The sequence below is a fragment of the Pteronotus mesoamericanus genome, unplaced genomic scaffold (assembly GCF_021234165.1).
Source record: "Pteronotus mesoamericanus isolate MK-2021 breed Mesoamerican mustached bat unplaced genomic scaffold, CSHL_Meso_final contig_25, whole genome shotgun sequence".
Classification (NCBI taxonomy): domain Eukaryota; kingdom Metazoa; phylum Chordata; class Mammalia; order Chiroptera; family Mormoopidae; genus Pteronotus; species Pteronotus mesoamericanus.
Genome location: NW_026555105.1, coordinates 21,616,189 through 21,636,764, shown reverse-complemented (window position 1 = coordinate 21,636,764; position 20,576 = coordinate 21,616,189). Strand labels below are relative to the sequence as shown.

Sequence of the window (20,576 nt, the reverse complement as noted above, 5' to 3'; positions counted from 1 at the left end):
GGCCCTTAGCCTTGCCTCCTAAAAGGCAAGGAGTTCAAGTTCAAGCACAAGGATTACCCCAGATGATCCTTCTGCGTCTCTCCGGCCCTGTGGCTGAGGGGACGACCGAGGCCTCCAGGAGGGACCTGGCTCAGGAGAGGCCCAGCTTCAAGACTGAAAGCGAGTCCCCCCAACGTTTCTTCCCTCTCATAGCTACAGTACTTCTCCGTGTGGCAGCTCGGAAGGGCCATTCCAGTCAATATTCACCAAGTGTCTACTGTGCTGGGTCCTCCTCGGACAGTCCCAGTGGTTGAAGCACGGGTCGGGCAGGGGCTGGGCGGAGGAGGCAGGGAGTCTGTGCGGAACTCAGGCGGGGGACGCTGGGGCTGGGTTCTGCAGGACGGACGCGCAGCTGTCTGCGCCGGAGCACTCCCGATCCAAAGCGGGGCTGGGGTTAGCCCTGCAGAGGCTTGAAGGAGTGGGACCTAAGGGGCTGGGTGTCGTAGACCAGACAGCGTGGGGGTGGAAGGGGAGTAGGGAGCAAGGCTGGGAGTGCCATTTGAGCCTGCAGGGAAAAGTTCTGGGCAGAGGAACGTCGAGGTCAGGTTGACATGACAGGAAGCAACCCTGGATCAGCTCTGATGGGAGGCACCGGGAAAACCAAGATGGAGTGGAGGAGTGGGAGGGAGAGAAGCAAAGGTGGATTCAAGGGAAACTTAGGAGGCAGATTCTTCAGGGCCCCAGGCATTTGGGCTGTGGGGAATGTGGGGGAGGGCAGCACCGTGGCGATGCCCAGGCCGCGGGGTGGTGGGGTCTAATCACTGCCCACTGACCATTCAGTGTCCCCTCTCAATAACAAAACCCCATTTTTGTTCAAAGGGGGCAATATAGCCAGCTTAAAACACACCAGTACCCAGAGTGACAGTGGCAGGTCTGGCCCGTGCACTGTCGCTGGCAACACCTGGGCTTGAGAATCTGGCTTGTTGTCGCGTAGCCCGCGGGAGCTACAAGCGAAGTGGGCGTCGTGCCTTCAGTGGCTGGGAGTCCTCCCAGGTGCCGGGACAGGGCTGTGCTGAGAATCGAGGCCTAGCAAACACCTGCTGAAGGAAGTCATGCGACCAACCAGGTGGCCCAGAGTCCTCAGAACTCATGCACTAGCCAGGGACTAGGACAAGGGGCCACGAGAGTGCACACCGTCCATCTCCCCAGGGCCCAGCAGACAGCACAGCAGCGGGGGCCGCAGCGCTCAGCTCTGCCGCTGACCCACAGGCCTGAGGACACCCTCTCTCGATCTTGTGGTGCCTCAGGGTCCCCACTTGTAAAATGGAGATAACACCCCCCACCTCCCAGAGCCGCTGTGACAACCGGACCTCTGCTGTCCTGTCAGCTTTGTCTCCCAGCACATCCTCTCCCAAGCTCACTGTGGATTTGCCATGCTTCTGCCTGCGTGGCGCCCTCTGCCTAGAAAGCCCTTCCAAGCTTCCACTACCGCCTTCTCTTCCAAAGCCCAATTCAGGCACGGACGCCTGGGCACAGCTTCGGGGGAGACAGAATCTGCGGCCCCCTCCATGGACGGCCTGCACTTGCTCCTTTCGGAGCTCTCCTCACACCAACAGACCCAGGCTGTTTACACACATCTCCACCTGGGGACCATCTTTTGAGAGCTTCTAAGCCTACACACACTCACACGCATGCATACACTCACAGATACACACTCACGCACACAGAGGCATTCGGCCTAAGCGTGTGTGCTGCTGGTGAGCTGCACGGGGCTGGGGCAGAAGAGGGGGAGACGCCCTCAGCCAGGCTCCACACAGCCCAGGGCAAAGGAGGAACGGCTACCAGCTCTGCTCCAGCCGGCACATCCCCAAACCCCCGCCTCCCAAAGGCCTTTCGATGGCAACAGGTGGTGCTTGAAGTCAGGATGGCCGGCTAGAAGGTGTGGCCTGGCTTCTCACCCCTGGGAGGGCACTGCTGTGCCCATCTCGCAGACAAGGTGAGAGAAGCTCGGAAAAGTTACCCGACTCACCCACAGTCTCAGGACTCAAGGAAATCAGGGCGTCCAGCCCTGGGCCTGCTCCTTCGAGAGGTCTGAGGTCTGTGTGAGCCCTGACCAGCACCCCTGAGTCCCTGGCGGGACCTGAGGGGCTCAGGCTCCCTGTTTGCAAAATGAAGCTGTTGAGATGCGCGAACTTTGTGAGTACCTGTGGGCGCTGCCTTTCCGTGACTCTAGACATTAGTGGGGAAGAACTGAATTCAGAGGCAGGAGCCCCCCAGGAAGCCATTCTCTGTGTGTGTCTCTCTCACACCTACACACTCCATGCGCACACACGTATGTACAGTCTGAACCCCCACAGGGCCCTCCATGGCCAGACACAGACTGGGAGGAAATATTTACAAAAGGTATACTCGACGGAGAGCTTGTATCCAGAACATATAAAGAATTGTTACAATGCAATAATAAGACGACCAACAACCAAATGCTTAAAGGTTTAAAAGTGGGAAAAATATTTAAACAGGCACTTTACCAAAGAAGACATATGGATAACAAATAAGCCCACAAGAGGTGCTCTACATCATTACTCAGTGAAAAATGCAAATTAAAGCCATAAGGAGCTATGGCTACACACTTGTTAGAATGGTTAAAATTAAAACGTGCTCGTGAGGATGTGGAGGAACTGGAGCTCTCATACGCTGATGGTACAACCACCTCGGAAATACTTGGGTAGTTTCTTAAAAAGTCAAATACATATATTTACCAAATAGCTCAGCCATTCTACTCTTAGGTATTTACCTAATAGAATAGGGAAGTATATTTCTACACAAAAACTTATACACAAATGTTTCCTGCAGCTTTATTTCTTAAAAAAAAAATCCAAATGTCCAACAAATGAAGAAATAAGTGAATCACGGCTTATCCCCCCCCCTTGCAATGGGATACTATCAGCAGAAAAAGGAGTAAACTATTGATAGACACAAGAACATAAATCTCAAAATAATTATGCCGAGTGAAAGATGCCAGACCTAAAAAAGAATACCTATTGTATGATTCCATTTAAATAAAATTCTAGAGAACACAAAGTAATCTACAGAAAGAGCAGATCAGTGGTTGCCTGGGGGTGGGGGTGGGAGGTAGAGAAATGCCGGAGAGGGAGGAACGACACAAAGGGGCAAGGGGACTTTTGAGGATGATGGACACATTCATTATTAATTGTGGTGAAGGCTCTGTGGGTTGCATAACATGTAAAAACTAACCAAATTGTACACTTTAAATATGTCCAACTTGTTGGGTGTTGACAATAGTTCAGTAAAGCTGGAACAAGGAGAGGGTGGGGAAGGGAAAAGAGAGGGAGAAGGAGCCGCAGCAAGCAGGAGGAGTCTCACTTCAGAAGCCAGGCTTGCGCACGCGCGCACATGTGTAGAGTAGGAAGCTGCCGCTTGGCCTCTAAGGTTACTCGAAGAGCTTCTCAAGCCGGGATTCGATCTGCGAGGGACACCAAGGCTACTTTGCATTTGCTCCTTGTGTTTCCTCCAGAGTACTTCCTGTGTGCCTGGCTTGTGCCGGGCACTAGGGATTCAGAGGTAACTCAGACACAGTCCTTGCTGTAGGCAGTTTATTCTACCAGTCATGGCGCAGCCCTCCCAAAATTCAATCTGCGCATTTAGACACATGCCCCAGTCACCCCAGCCAGGTTCCCTTCACAGGGTCTATCAGAGCTCTTCTTGGGCCTGATTTTGTTTCTAGCTTTGCCACCTCTTGGGAGAAAGCCTTCAATTAGTACACAACTCCAGCAGAATTCTTTTATCTGTGCTAAAGAGACACTCAAGCCAAACCCCAACTGATTTCTAATAACTGACTAATGAGATCTGAGTCAAGGCTTCATAGAATCACAGGAATTCAGGGCAGGGAAGAATCTGAAGGTTTCCAAGCCCAACATCCATCTCTTTGAAGCTCCATTTCTCGTAATAACATTCCTTAGGCCCAGCTTGAACAGATACCTCCAGTGAGAGGGGAGCTCACTACCAACTGAAGATGCTTTGGATCTTTGGAAAACTAGAGAAGTTATAAAATTCTTTCTTTTGAACTGTGCATGGAAGGGTATGCCATTTATTAAGCACCTACTGTGTGCTAGACCCTGTGCAGGGTGCTTACACATGTGGGATTCCTAATCTAGTTTAATTCTCATGCCAGCTTTTCTCCTAAGAGGCTGGGGTTATGATTATGATGCTTGTTTTTACTACTGAGGCAACAAAGGGTCAGAGAAATCAAGAGACTTGTCCACGGTCACCATGCAAGTCCGTGGTAGAGACCAAGCTGGCAGCCAAGTATGTCCAGCTGCAAAGTCCATGCTTTCCATTCTCAACCACTCAGAGCAAAGGGCTACCGCCGTCTCGGTCTGGATCCTGGTTTCCTTCATCTGGGTGCTCACCTCTGGGGCTCCTGAGATGACAATGCCAGTCCCACCAAACACGGAGGCTCCTTGTCTCCCAGGCACAGAACCCTCAGAGTGAGGAGCCCCCTCCTGCGAGGGTGGGGCGCAGTTTCCCAGAAGGAAGCCACAAAGCAGGGCGCTGGCCCTGGCCGGCCCGCAGCTCCGGCCTGGGCCCCAGCTACCCCCAGCCTGGCTGGGCTCTGCAGGGCAGGGCAGGGGTGGGCGTGGGGGGTCGGTCCCCTCCTTCCTCTGGCAGCGTGACGCGTGGCGCGGTGACTAAGCGGCGCAGGGCCTGGGCTCTGTGAAGGAGCTGTGGGAGTCCGCAGAGGGATCTGAAAGATGGCATTTGAGCTGGGCTTTGGGACAGACGTGAACGTGGGAGACAGCACTAGCGGCAGGAGGAAAACTTCAGGCAGAGGGAACCGGGGCGAGTAAACGTAACTGAGGTGGAAAGGAGTGGTCCACGGGGATAACACTGCTGACCCGGGGCAGAGAGTGTCCGAGGGTCCTTTAGGGACATTTGTGAAGTAACAAAGATTCCAAATGCCCTTCGTTAGGTCTCATGCAGGCTCTTTCCAATCGGGCCCAAGGCGGGTAAAATTGCTCTTATGAGCCCAGCTAAGGGTCAAGGAGGGAGGAAGAGCTATCCACAGGCCTGTGAGAACAGGAAGAGGGAGGGAGAGAGCGAGAAAGCAAAGGGGGAGAGAGGATGGCGACAGCGGTCGCGGTGGTGGAGGCGCGGGCCCTGGTGCCAGAGATCGGGTAGGTTAGCCGTACATAATGGCTGCGGGACCTCGGACGGGTTGCTTAAATTCCCGGTGACTCCATTTCTTCTACTGTGATAATATTTTCCCCCACAGAGCTGTAGGACAATGCTATAAAGTCACACATCCCTGTACCTGATGACAACAACATAGCTGTCATTAGCCTGGACAAGGGCTGGGTTGCGGAGGGGCAGAGAAGCAACTGAGGCCCGTAGAGAGGGGACGCCTGCTGTATTCCAGGCCCTTCCATGCAGAGGATCTCAGCAGGTGCCTCTGGTGGCTGAGAACATGGCCCTGGGGGTAAGGAATTTGTCTGAGGTCCCAGGCCAACAAGCAGCAGCCCTGGCGGTGGGCCAGGCCTGACTCGGAAGCCAGTGCTTGCTTTGAGTAGCAGGTAGCTGCTAGGAGGCCCAGGGCCTCCCCCGACTCTGGCTCTGGGCCCCAAATGTGAAGATGGCCTTGGTTGGATGCCGTAGGCTGTCCCACGGCCTTCACCACAGAGGTGAAGTTTGGCATGACTTTCTCCCAGTTGAACTCAATGTCCAAAGTCTGCCACTTCTGAAATGGAGGTTGGGAGAGAGATGAGTGGTACCATGAAGAGAGGTAAGAGGTGGAAGTGGTGCCAAACTGGCCTCCAAACTGGCCTCCAAACGAGGCTTTGGGAAAGACCCAGGATTCACTATGGCTCCATTTCCACCATTTAAAAAGCTCAAGAAAACAGGGTGGTGCCCTTTGCTGAGGGGTCTCAGCTCTACGGCTCTGCCAGACTGGAGTGGTCACTTCCCTAGGATTTGTTTACCATACACAGTCCCACTCCACTCCCTTTCCCCAGCCCTTATTCTGCCAGACCTTTAGATCCTGAGCTAGTTCTTTCTCCTCCTCCAGGAAGTCTTCCTAGATAGCCCCAGCCTACAGTTATTCTTTCTCCTAGGAACACCAGTGGCACCCACCACTTGTAATACCTGTGACTGGTCCTGCTAGAATTCCAGATCCTCTGGATTGCACGGCTGCCAAGCATGGCCATTCCAAACTCCATCCCCACTGCAAGAGTTCCTTTTGGAATGCCCAGGCTCTCTCCTGCGACTATACTCTGAGTATCTGCAGACAATTACCTTTAACCCCTGAAGACTATTCTGTCCCGACAGTGTGGGAAGCCACGTCCAATACACCGGGGTTGGGGTCCCAATCCCACCACTTCATCGTTATGTAACTCTGGCCAGTTTCTTTTTTCTAATAGTCCCAGTTTTCTTAGCTGTAGAAACCCCCTTCCTCACCAGTGGAACTGTGCTTCGCCATTCATGTGTGGTAGTGTCATTATTTTGTTCATTAATTGCTAATTTAGAGGCAATATGGCTTAGGAGAAAGAACAGAGCTTTGATGCCAAGCGGACCGGCATTGCAGTGCAGGCTCTGCTACACAGCAGCTGTGTAACTGAACACACCACATCCTCTCTGAGCCTCAGCGGCCTCATCTATAAAATGAGGATAACAGAAGCTCAGCGGGCCTGGACTGTTCTGCTGCTGCTTGTTCTCTCTGACCCATATGCGTCTTGACCTTTTCTCTGGAACTGCTCTGTTTTCCAGGTTAACACTAATGCGGCTTCCCCTTCCCTGAGCATCTCTGTGTGGTGGGCACAGCCTTGCGTCCTGCATTCAATCCCCAGAGCCGCCCTCGGAAACAGGGGCCGTATGGCTAGTACCTAACATTCAGAAGGCACGCCATCGAATGGCAGCTGTTAGTGATATTTTGATGAGTCAGGCCCTGGGCACCCTTTGTGGGTCTTTGTCAGGCTCACGAGCTCCCTGAGGGTAGGCACCTCTGGGTTCCTGGACACCGTGCATATTGGTAGAATGAATGAATGTAAATCCTCCTTTGCATTCCCCCACCGTGGCCGGGATAAAGCCTTACCATGGTAGGCACTTGATGAATATTTGATTAACTGGAGCCGCAAAGTATAAGCTGCCAGCAGAGGCTCCAATCTGAATCCGAGGATGCCCTGATACCTTGTGAGCAGGGCTCCTCGTGCTAACCAGGAACCCTCGGGGGCTTTCTCTGAGGATGCTCTAGGCTTCCTGACCACCAGGTCCCCACTTTTCCTTGGGGGTGGCCTTGTAGTGGAGCTGCACAGAGACTGCTTATGGCCAGAGCTCACAGAGCCCGCGCAGAGGGCGGCAGGACCTCGGTGGCAAGGCCAGCGTGGCTTCCAAAGGACAGGAGCCACCCCTCCCTCCCACCGAGGTGCTGCCAGAGCCTCTCTCCATGCCTGTCTTTCAAGGTGGCTTCTGTGCCAGGCAACACGGGCCATCGGCCAAGTTCCCTCTTCTGAGGCTGCCGCCCGAGCTTCCATAGACCCTGGGCTAGGGAAGCCCAGATAGTGCCAACTTCAAGGGGCACAGAGGTGTCTGGAGGCCTCAGTCCCTAGAGACTCAATCCCAACAGTGCGACCGAAAGGGACACAAACAGGGCCTTTGAAGCTAGAGGCCCAGAAGCAGACGATCGCAAGCTGCCAAAGGAACGTGCTGCCCAGCCTCACAGACAAGGCTTGCCCTGGGCCAGGCCCACCTTGCAGCCTGGTTTCCCTTCTCCCTCTCGTGCTAAGCTGACATCCACCAGGCACTACGTGCCCAGCATCTGGAACTTCACATCACAGGACACAGACTGATGACCTGCCACAGACACATTTTAATGGGTGCGTTTTAAAATGTTGCTTTGTTGACCACATTTTAAATATCAAGGGATGTCACAAACAAACGTCCAGATTTCTGTCTTATAAGCCAGAAGATCTGACAACATTGGGCCCAAGAGCCGGCTAGCAGCTACCTCTTTCAAGCAAGCACTTTTCAATTTGCTACAATCCCCAAACAGCCCAACCCCTTTTGCCTGTGTAGACAACTGGGTTTGAAGTCCCTTGCATTTCCCTCTTTTTCAGATGAGGAAACAGAGGCTCTGAAAGAAAAAGTAACTTGGCCAGGATCCAAACCCAAGCAGCCTGAATCCAAAGTCTAACACAAGGACAGAGGTCCACGGTAAAATGAGCAGAGTATGAACAAAACAGTGTTTAATAAAGCAAAATGCATTCACTTTGAAGAAGTACCTTTTTCTTCCCTGGTATTACATAGCCTTCTTTCTTTGGGGATAGAGGTATTAAAATGCTCTTTCACTATATGATAGTGATAATAAACAGAACTCTAAATGTCATTTGAGGATGGCCAGTTAGTTCAGTCGGTTAGAGTGTGGTGTTAATAAAGGTCATTTGAATGTCCTTTTATGGGGTGGGGGGGAAGGTCGGCTGACCTAGGAGAGATCCCCAAATGCACTGATATTTGCAGTCTAAGTCTAGGGAGCAGTGCTCTGCTGTAAAGCCTTCCTGTCCCAGAATGACAACATGCTTCTGCTACCCTTCCTGGTTCATAAACAGCAAACCACCTCTGTCTGCATCTCATCCTAACATTGAAGAGGTGGCTTTTGAACTGAGCCTTTCCCAAGCCCTCTGCCTCCAGCAAACCCACAGAGCACTTGTTCATGTCTCTTGTTATATTTATCTCATTCCTCCTCAAGTTACAGTTATCTGTGTCCTGTCTGCTCTTGTACCCCCTAAAGTGGCTATAGAACAGAAGCCAGTCAGAGCTTGAAAAGCCCTTAGGGATCACCTTTGACTCTCCTTTTGCAGGTGTGGAAACGCAAAGGGCCGGCCTCGGGCCACCCGGGGAGTCTGTGCCAGAGCCGAGGTGAGTCTCCCAGCTCCAGAGCCGAGGTGAGTCTCCCAGCTCCTCAGCACTGGCTCTTTCCACTGCACCAGGCTGCTTCCCAGACACTCCCTTTTGATTGACTCAGCACCTCAGTTCGGAGGACGGTGCTGAGCATGTGATAAACACTTCATAAACATCTGTTTATTAAGAGGTGCAAAGAAGCCTAGCGAACGCAGGCCTCTCCCTGTACAGCGCCATCAGCTCGAGCTTCACGCACCTGCATCAAACCTTCACTCCGTGCAGAAATGACCCCTCAGGCCTCTGGTGACCTGGATGCAGGATGACTGCACACAGCTGAGAAATGTCACTCCCGTCAGGCCAGAGCTGCGCCCCCAGCCTTGCTGTGTAATCCAGGTAAATGCCTTTACCTCTCCAGGGGGTAGGCGCTTCAGACAGGAGGAAGGCTGAGAACAGACGTGAGGAAGAGGTCCCCCATCTACTGCGTGGCTGTAGGCGCCTGACAGGCTTCCCTCGAGGAATTCCTGAGCCCTGTCCCTGCAAGCACCTAGGGACAGCAAAGGTTTTGGTCCCCGTGGGACAAATGGATGGTTCCGTTGGAACCGCGCTGCAGAGTGGGCTTGAGTTGTCCCTCAGACGTCTGTGGCCACGTTTTGGGTTGCTAGGTTCAAACACGAACAGGTCTTTAAAACCGCCTGGTAATATCCGAAGCTGGGTAGAACATTTATCATTATCACCACCACACAGACTCAATGCCAAAAATAAGGAGATGACAATGGTATCATCTCTCTAAAGCTTTCTGACCACTGACTAGGAAACATCATCCCCCTCTCCCTGCTCCACTGCCCGCCGCATCAGCATCCTCACAGTTCCTAGACAGTTTAAATACTTGCCTCCTCTCGCCATCTATAAGCTTCTTAAAACTGAAATTCAGCTCTTACTCCTTCCTGTATGCTGTGCACTTATCCCAGGGCTTGGCTACTAAATAAACAAATGTTGATTAATGTTTATCTAGACACGGAATCCCCTCCACCACCATTCTGGGCCACAGTGGCATTTAGGTCTTTTAGAGCCAGGAGATGCATCCGGTCCCTTTGGGGGATGGGAACACCGACATTCAGAGGGAAACTGGCTTCCCCAAAGCTACTCAGTCAGTGAGAGGGCTCGGGCTGAAAGCCGCTCTTTGACTGTCAGTACAGCGCACTTCTAGCAAAACTTTCTCAGGTTTCACAACAAATCAGCTGTGTAACTCTGGGCGAGACCCCTTGCCTCTCTGCCCTGGCTTTCTCACTTGTAAAACGGGTAAAATTATAGTGCCCACATAGTGGGATTGTCTGAGGAGTAAAAAAGGGAACCTGTGTCAAACAGCACAGCACGTAGGACGCGCTCTGAAAGTGTGTCTGTCATGACTGTCATTCATTCCTGGCCACTCTCTTTGGGAAAGGGGCACCTGCCACCTACCCGCACAGCAGGGCTCACAGCAAAAGGAGGACTTTTCAGCACTGGCTTACACACTCTTCAACTCAGCAAGTCCTCTGCAATGATTGTTCCCGGGAAATGCCTTTCCCTCCTCAAACCCCTCCACACATGCGCCGTGTACACACAACTCACGACGATGACAGCAGGGTCGGATGGGGAGGCAGCGGAACTTTGCAAGAGCATGCTCTTTTGAGTCCGGTAGGCCTGGTGTCACATAGCAGTTCTGCCACTTCTAGCTGTGCAGCCTTAGGCAAGTCAATCTCTCTAAGCCTCACTCTCATCATCTTTCAATTAGGTATAATCATTAGGAGGGTTACCTGCGACAGGTAACGGTCTGGCACTCCACCAATGATACCGAGAGCAATAATGGTCTCAATTCTATTTAACAAAATCCACTTGGAAAAAATGTCAGAACCAGAAGGGACCTTAGGGATCAGGTAGTCCAGTCTTCCCATGTCAAAGCTGGAGACCCAGAGGAGGCGTGATTGGCCCAAGGTCACGCAATGAGATGGCAGAATGAGACTTGAGACCTGGGTCTCCTGATTTTCTCCCGTGCATCCATTTTGGCCAGTTGATTCCTCTTATCTGCCAACCCCCTGCCCCAAGCACAGCACGTGGCTGGAATCACTCTCTTCCCAATCCCCTTCCCTTCACGGTCATCTCAGCACCATCGGTTTACCAACAACGCCACTCTCCCAGGCACACCTGGCCTCTTGCAGCCTCACTTGAGGAGAGGGTAAAACCACTGGTGGCCACTGGCAATAGTGATAATAACAGTATTAGTCACAGAAATGACAGCCAACAACCTACACGATGCCCGATGCTTAAAAGTGCTTTCACTTACTCCATCAACACATTCCAGCAATTTCTCCCTAACCTAGTTGGCTTAGGGACATAATTTCCTCAAACTTACTGAAGACCTACTTTGTGCCTAGTCATGGGCTCGAGGCTGAAGACAGAGAGAGGAACAGGGGCCTCTGCTGGGAGGATACAGGGCAGGTGGAGACATGGCAACTTCCTTTGGCCCAAATGGTACAGCGGCAAAATGCCCCACCCCACCCTATGGGGAGCCTTCTTCATCAGGGTGTCAAGAGGCAGAATGTGTCTGTGGAATACGCCAGAGCAAGAAAGGGTGAATGCGAGGCTGAAAACGACAGCAGGGGGGAAGATAAAGAATAGAAAATACGGACACCAGAAACTTAGCTGCCTCGTCTCAGGGAGGTTGTAGTGAGAGGCTGCGGGGAGCGGGGGGTGGGGGGAGAAGCAGTGGGGTCCACTGGAACCCAGGAAGCCTCGGTCCCCGCCCTCTGCTGGCACACAAGACTCGGATGCTGCTGTTCTCTCAGAGACTCAGCTTGCAGATGCCAGAATTTTCCAAATCCAGTGCTGGGCTTTATATGCCTCCTTGGGACCACCATTTGCTAAAATGATGTCACAGCCCTTGCAGTGGAAACATCTGTATCTCCTGGTTGCTTCCTAGGCCCTCAGCCCAGAGGCCCAACACAGCCCAGCATTCACTGTCCCCTGGCAGGGACACCGTCTGCAGGGATGGAGAAGAGACCCGCAGGGGTGGGGTGGGGAGAGGATGGAAAGAAGCCACTCCCCTTTCCCTGGCCCATCTCTCCAGTTCTGTGTCTCTGAGAACCTACTATGTGCCAGGCACTGGCGCAATCGTGTTTCCTTTAATCCTAACATTAACCCTTTGAGACATGTACCCTCCTTCCAGATTTACAGACAAGGAAACTGGAGCTTGGGAAGGGAAGTAACTTGACCAAGGTTTCCCTAGTGCAGGCACAGGGATGCCACTACAGGACTATCTTACGCCTTCTGTCCCACGAGACTCCCAAGGTCAGCGTTTCACTTGAGAAGTCCAGAGTTGAAAGAAATCAACTGAGGAAACCCCAATTATTTCATACACTCAAGTTTAAACCCTGCTTCTTTAAAAGAGGGGTCCCCCCTGACGTGTTAATGAGTGGCACGTGAGAACTGTATGGACCATCTAATCCAACTCCCGCGTTGAACACAGTAGCAGACAGACACCCACGCCTGAAGAATTTTAAAATGGCTACTAGTGGCCTACTAGCAAGCAAAGGGACTAGAACCCCAATCTCCAGCCCATCCCACACCACCAGACAGGAGAGCCCGCAGAGGAAGCCGCCAGAGGAAGCTGGCAGTGTGAAACCAGGCCTCTCCTCATCCGCAGGGACGAGGAAGGGGACATGGGGCTTCCCAGGCCAGAAGGTGTTCCAAACAGCCCAGCTCCCCGCTGAGGACTGGAAGGAGAAAGCGTCACCACCCATGGAAGCTCCAGGGAGACTGAGGCCGAGATCGCCCACCCTAGAGGTCATGGGCCATTTTTCCATTTTTACTGCAGGGCCCTGATGCTGCTCAGGGGGGAAATGTGGGAAGGAGGCAGTCATTGGCACTTGACCTTGGGTTGGGTGTGGGGTTCCATCCTTCTCCCACCTTCCCCCCACCCCCGTACCCCTGCTCCTCCTCCAAGAGGAAAGAGGCTTAAATGTTTGCCAAATGCTGGAAGAGGAAAACAAATAGGAACAGGGTAGTCCCTAAAATCCTCCTAACCGTCCACCCTGAGCATCTTCCTGGTTGCAATCAGCATCTTCTAGTTGTGAATTTCAGGGTGGTGGTGGTGGTAGGGGGGTGCAATTAGAAGGATGTAGGGGAATGAAGGGAGGGTGGGAATGAGTCACAGTTAACCCGTCCTCGGCCGGTGCCCTCGGAGGATTCTACTGCAGCGAGCGGTCCCCACCCGCCACCCACCGCGGTGCAGCGCAGGGGTCCCGCCCGGTTCGCCGCGGCCTCCTCACCTGTGTCCACTCGCCCTCCGCAGCCACGCCGGCTCGCACCACTCCGGCCCGGCTTGGCGCAGCGCCTCTGCAGTCGCTGCTGCAGCTGCCTGGCCCTGATCAGCAACCTGCGGCAGTGGGAAGAAGGACAGACAGGTGCGGATGAACGCGGGCGGGGGACACCCGGGTAGTGGAGCCCCCGGCCGCTGACAGCTGGGCCACCGCAGCCGCGGAGCTGGGAGGGCAGGCTGCCTGCCCTGCGCTCGCTCCGCGCCCGGGTGCGGTGCGCGTCTCCCCTCCCCCACCCCGCTCTTGGCACTCTGGGCGGCGTAGGGCGCAGCTGGGGGGTAGCCCCGGAGGTCCCCGGGGTCCCGTCATCACCTGCAGAGGCTTCCATGGCTTCGGCTGCCCGGCCAGGGCCGCCGAACTGCTCTCCGGAGCCCCTGCTGGAAGCGGCTAACTGGGTGCGCGCCGGGGCTGGGGCTGCCGGGAGGGAGGGGCGGGGAGGGGAGGGGGAGGTGGGTGGAAGGGACGAGCCAGTCCGCGGCTCGCCGGCAGCTGCGTAAGCGGCTGGTCTTCACTTTCCTTCTTAAAGAGATAGTTGGCACCTTGCTCCAAAGGGCGTGGGAGTGGAGACGTGAGCACGCAGCGTGGCGTCGCCTCTCACCTACACACCTGCCTGTGCCTACAGCTGGGACGTGGGGCATCGCCGAAAGCGTGTTGGTTCACCGAAAGGCTGTGTGACCCTGGGAGAGTCCCTTGACCTCTCCGGGCCTCAGCTTTCTGGTCTGTAACATGGGATGACGATACCGATCTCGCTTCCTGGCACACAGTCAGCTTATGTGAAATCGTAATTTGATCCGATTTTCTTTTGGAACATTTTACACTTCCCAAACCGAGTACCTCTGAGTACCAGGGCGATTTAATGAAAACCGCACTTGGACTACCAAGAAAAATGATAGCAAGAACCTTAAATATCTAAAAACGAAAATGTTTTTCTTTGAAGTTAAGATGGTGAATCGTTGGAAAGATGGAAATGTAAACAATCACAATCTAAAGCAAATGTTTGTGAAACACCTTTTCCGTCTGCCTGCCATCACTATCACAGGAGAAACAAGGGGAAAAACACACGGGGAAAGTCCAAAAAAACGGAATCTCTGCTTCAGCCTTCCACTTCTAGCTATGTAGCAAGACATGCCTGCACAAGAGATGTTAAGTCCCTCTCTGGGCCTGGTTTCATGTGAGGAAAGTGGGGAGCAGTGGGAAGCGGCTACCTCCTTCTGAACCAGCCCTAACTACCGGACCAGTCATTCCTCTGCTCAAAACCATCCTTCATTTCCTCCGGATCCTTGCCAAGTATCACCGTTTCCGGGAGGCCTTCCTTGACCACCCTTCTGCCCTACTCCCTCTGCCCTAGTTCTGCTGTAATTCACCACCAGCTGCTGTGCTGTGTTAACTATTTGGGAGCCTGTCATTATCACCCCCACTAGCATGTACACTCTACGAGGGAAGGAACTTTGTTTTGTCCTCTACTGTGTCCTTAGTGCCTAGAATAGTGCCTAACACATAGTAGCTGTTTAATCAATATTGACTAAGTCAATGAGCGAGCAAGCTCTCCTCGTGCCAGGCCCTGGTCTTCTATAAGAACAATAGGCCCTTGAGTATCTGTCTACTTGTGGCAAGGTTGCACTTGGGACGCTCTACTCTCCACCCTAGGCAGACTTTTCCAGAAGATTTGTAAAGTGACTTTACTGACTTTATATGGTGGCTCCAATGCTGGCCTGGTAACTATTTCTAATGTACATGGAAAAGAATTAATAATTAAATAAAACAAATATTCAATTAACTGTTACTTTTCAAAGTTAAATCTTTTTCTGTAGCTTTGATTTGTGGTAAATCACTCTGTAACAATGCCTATAATCGTGCAACAAAGGCCTATACATTGTTGGTTATATTTTTCCCTCTGTTCAATTAAATTGAATTCTCTTATCAGATGAATGACCATCAGTACATTATGCTTTGTGGGAAAACATGTAGAGCAATGGTAGCAGGAATAGGAAACTGTAGTTGAGAAAGCCCTGTGTAAAAAGGCCTGCCGGCTAAACACCTCCCCTCCCCGCCCTTGCCACCCGCCCCCACAATGCTGTGTTAGCAAGTTAATTGACGAAATGTTTTATGTGCCCTAAGGCCCACCTAAATTATATGTGACTTTTTTTACACTTAAAACCAAAGGAAGCTGTGTAATTAGTTTATCAGGAGATACTTTCTGAGATTCTCATTAAAAATATACCTTTTTGTTTGTCCCCCATATTTTGTTGTTGTGTGTTTGTTTGGTTTTTTTGCTTGACACATAGAAAACTACATTTCCCAGAAATCTTCACAAGGAACTTTCCTAAAGTTAAAGAGCAGCTCCATCCACAACACTCCCATCCCGAATGGTGTTAACTAGTAAAGAACTTTCCCCTCAACATCATAAAGCATGTGACTGAAAAGAGAACCAGTGTTTAGTTATAATGTAAATTACAACAAATGAGAATTTTAAGCATAAAACAAAATTATTCCAAAAAATCAATAGTTTTGTTTTGTACTAATTGGAAAATACTTAAATTTGTTTAGTTTCAAAGCAATTTTGATTCTAGTTTTGGCTAAGCACATTCCTCCCACTGAATGCTGTAATAAAACCTGAACAAAATGCATAGAGCAACTTCCTGAGGACTCTGAAAATACTAGCAGGGAAATTGGGGGAGGCCAGAATTTGACTTAGAACTGCACTAGTGAATTTACCATTTTTGTTTTCTCTGGTACCCCCTGGCCTGGTTTCAGGGCAGCCAAAATCTGGAATGAAATAATCAGCACAAAGAGAGCTCTCAAAGAGTCTCCCTAGTTCTGACTTTGGGATCAGGAAAGGAGACCCCTAATGCTCAGGGTGAGTGGGGGAAATAACTTTTCTTTCTCAGTCTTTGCTCCGTCATCTCATGACCCAGGGATGATCCAGGCAGTCCTGCAGTGATGGCTGTGACAACAGGGACCCACAGGTGCCTAAAGCTCTGCAGGAGGCGAAACTCTAATCAGAGTAGCTGTGGTGCTAAGAGAGGATGAGCCTCTGCTGTTTTTTGTCTCTTTCTGTCCTCCCACAACTTGTGGGAAGAAGGAAGCAAAACAGAGGAAAGTAATAAAGCTCCAAGCTCCAGCTTTCTGGCAAATCCCAAAGAGGATAAACCAAATAATAATAATGATACAATAGAAAAATAATAACTTCCAGTTACTATTGAAAACTAAAAACAGAGAAAAAATATTGAAAGCAATCAGAGAAAAATGATGTGTTAATTATAGAGGAATAATGATTTGAATAACTGGATTTCTCAACTGAAACCATCGAGGGCAGCAGTAAAATGAGGTAGGGGGAGGAATCTAATTTGATGAGAGAAAAGAGTAGTCAACCAGAATTATATACCCAGCAAAAATATTTTTCAGAAATAAAGATGATATAGACATTCTCAGATAAAGAAAAACTAAGAGAATTCATTGTCAGCTCTAAAAGAACTGCTACAGAAAATCCTTTTTCCTCTAATAATGGGATATATTTTTAAAAGGTTTTATTTATTTATTTTTAGAGAGGGGGAGGGAGAAAAAGAAGGAAACATCAATGTGTAGTTGCCTCTCAAGTGCCCCCTACTGGGGACCTGACCCGCAACCCAGGCATGTGCCCTGACTGGGAATCGAACCAGCGACACTTTGAGTGCAGGGCGGCGCACAACTCACTGAGCCACACCAGACAGGGCAAGAAAATTCTTTAATTAGAAGGGAAGCTATATCAAAAGGAAAATTGGAACATCAGGAAGGAAAGAAAGAACAATCAAAATGGTAAATATCTGAGTACATTTAATAGCTTTTCCTTCTCCACTTGAATTCTTTAAAATGTTTGACAGTTGAAAGAAAAAATTGCAACATTGATGGATTTTCAATATATGTAAATGTAAAACATAAGACAATTCCAATATAAAGGATGGAGTGTAAAGGAACTTACATGGTGCAAATTTTCTACACTCCACTTGAAGTGGTAAAATGCTGATTCTAAGTAGAATGTGAAAAGTTAAGCATGTGTTTTGTAATGCTGAGAGCACTCATTAAAAAATATAACAAAAGATATAGTAAAAATCAACAGATAAAATGGGATTCTAAAAATGTTCAACTATTCCACAATAAGGCAGGAAAGGGAACAATATAAGAATTAAAAATAGAGGAAACAAATAGTAAACAAAAAATAAAATGGTAGCTCTAAATGTAAGCATACCAATATTTATATTAAATGTAAATGGCTCAAACACATCAATTACAACAGAGATTATTGGGATGGATAAAAAATGACTGAATTAGATAACTACAAGAAACTCAGTTTAAATCTAATGATATAGGTAGGCAAAAAGTAAAAGATGGAAAAAGATATACCATGCAAATACTAGTCAAAGGAAAGCTGGATGGTTTAATATGAGAAAAAGACATCACAGACAGAGAAAGACAAATACCGCATGATTCCACTTATATGTGTAACCTAAAAGACAAAACAAGCAAACCAAAACAGAAACAGACTCATAGGTACAGGAAACAAATTTGTGGTTACCAGAGTGGGGAGGGATCAGGGAGTGAGTGAAATAGGTACAGGGGAATAAGAGGTACAAACTCTAGTTATAAAATAAGTAAGTCACAGGGAAATAATGTACAGCATGGGGAATACAGTCAATAATACTGTACTAACTTTGGTAACAGATGGTAACTTATTGTGGCGGTCATCTTGTAATGTACATAAATTTCAAATGACAATGATGCACACCTGAAATGAATAGGATATTGTGTGTCAATTATATTTCAGTTTTTAAAAAATGGAAAGAAAAGGAAGACTTCAGAGCAAAGAAAATTATTAGGGATAAAGAGAACCACTATACAGCAATAAAAGGGTCACTTCACCAGGAAGACATAATAACTGTAAATGTGAATGCTCCTAATAAAAGAGCTTCAAAATGTAGGGTTGGACACAAATAACACCCTTTTTTATTACTAAATCATAAGCATGGAATTCTGTAACATAACAATATCACACTCAAGCACACCATATGACGTTTTAGGTGAAATGTTCAAATTAAAACTATAAATCATTACACCCATATTATTGCCCTACCAACCACATTCAAGCAGGCCTTACTTCTGCTCGACCCTGTACATGAAGCAAAAACTGTCAGATCTGAAAGGAGAAGTAGATTCACAATTATAGCTGCAGACATAGATACTCCTTTCTCAGTAATAAATAGAACTAGTAGACAGAAAATAAGCAAAGATACAGAAGAACTGACGAGCAGTATCAACCAACTAGGTCCAACTGACATTTATAGAACACTCTACCTACCAAGTCAGATTCTATACTAACTGTGTCATAAAACAAACCTTAAGTAAATTTAAAAGAACCAAAATCATTTAAAGTATGTTCTTTAATGACACAAATGAGAAATAAACTACAGAAAAAGAATTAGGGAAATCTCCCCTGGAGATTAAATAACATACTTCTAAATAATCTTTCCATAGGCCAAGGAGGAAGTCTTAAGGAAAATTAGAAAATATTTTGAATGGAACAGAAGTGAAAATATAACATATCAAAATTTGTGCAATGCAACTAAAGCAGTTTTTAGAGGAAAATATATACCATTAAGAATTTATACTAGAAAAGAAGGAAGGTCTCATATCAATTAAGCTTCTACCTTAATAAAACTAGAAAAATAAAAGCAAAATAAATCCAAAGAAAGCCAAAAGAAGGAAATAAATATCAGAGCAGAAATCAATAAAATGGAAAAAAGAAAAACAAAAGAGAAAAATCAATGAAACTGGAAGCTGGGTCTTTGAAGAAACCAATAAAATTATTTAACCTCTAATACTACCAAAAAGAAAAAAACTAGAAGACATAAATTACTAGTATCTGGAATGAAAGAAGGGTTATTACTATGGACTTAGACAATGAAAAGATAAATAAGAGAATATTGCAAACAACTCTACACACATAATCATTAATTTAGATGAAATGGAATAATTCCTTGCAAACCACAATTGCCAAAATCACAGTAAATTAAATAGGTAACTGAATAGCTCTACAACTATTTAAAAATTGAATTCATAGTTTAAAATCTTCCAAAATACAAATCTCCAGATCCAGATGGTTTTATATGTGAATTCTACCAAACTTTTAAAAAAGAAATAACACCACTTCTACACAGTCTTTTCCAAGAAAAATAAAATGGTAGGAGACACTTTCCAAGGTATTTATATTTTACCGATACCAAAACCAGAAAGACAGTACAAGAAAAGACAAATATAGACCAATATTCCTCATGAACACAGATGCAAAAATCCTAAACAAAATATTAGCAAAAATGCTTAACATCATTAGTTATTTGGAAAATGAAAATCAAAACCACGAGATGTCACTTCACATTCGCTAGGATTGCTATAATCAAAAAAAGGTCAATAACAAAAGTGTTGGCAAGGGTATAGAGAAATTGGAACCCTCATATGTTACTAGTAGAAATGTAAAATGATGCAGCTACTTTCCCTCAAAAGTAAAACATAGAATTATATGATATCTCTATGATAAAAATATGGTATCATATGATAAATCAGCAGTTGCACTCCTGGGTATAAATCCCAGAAAGTAAAAACATATACATACAAAAATGTATACACTAATATTCATAACAGAATTATTAATAATTATCAAAAAGTGGAAAACCCATATATCTACCAACTGACAAATGGATAAACAAGATGTATAGCCACATAATGTAATATTAATTTGGCCATTAAAAGAAATGAAGTACAGATACATTTTACAACATAGATAAACCTAACAACATTATGCTAAGGGAAAAAAAGGCAGATGAAAAAGGCCAGAGACAGAATGTGAACTAGCAGTGGTCACCAGGAGTTGCAGGGAGGAAGGAATGGGGAGTGATTGCTAGTGAGTATGAGGTTTCTTTTTGATGATGAAAATGTTCTAAAATTCTATAATGGTCATGGTTGCATAATACTGTGAATATACTAAAAGCCATGAATTGAACACTTTAAAAAGGATGAACTTTATGCTATGTGAATTCTATTTCAATAAAGCTGTAAAATTATATTAGCAAACTGAAGCCAGTGATACATAAAAAGAATAATACACCATCGCAAAGTTAAGTTTATTCTGGAAATGCAAAGCTCGTTAAAATTCAAAAATCAATTGGTATAATCCACCATATTAACAGTCTAAAGAAGAAAAATCTCATGATCCAATCAATCAATTTATAAAAGGAATTTAATATTCAACATACTTTTATGATTTAAAAAAATCCACAAAACTCTCAGCAAACCAGAAATAGAAATATC

At 47.8% G+C, this 20,576-nt stretch overlaps 1 protein-coding gene across 1 annotated transcript in view; it reads right to left on the bottom strand.

The window, feature by feature from the left end:
• The window catches only part of SNPH (syntaphilin), a 37,773-nt gene extending 24,133 nt beyond the window's left edge, over nt 1–13,640 (bottom strand). Inside the window, exons 1-2 of the mRNA XM_054573937.1 lie at nt 13,551–13,640; nt 13,191–13,297 (exon numbers count right to left, since the gene is read on the bottom strand). The gene's annotated coding sequence lies outside the window, so the exon portion shown is untranslated. The remainder of the gene's footprint in view (nt 1–13,190; nt 13,298–13,550) is intronic.
• Between the last annotated feature and the right edge of the window lie 6,936 nt (nt 13,641–20,576).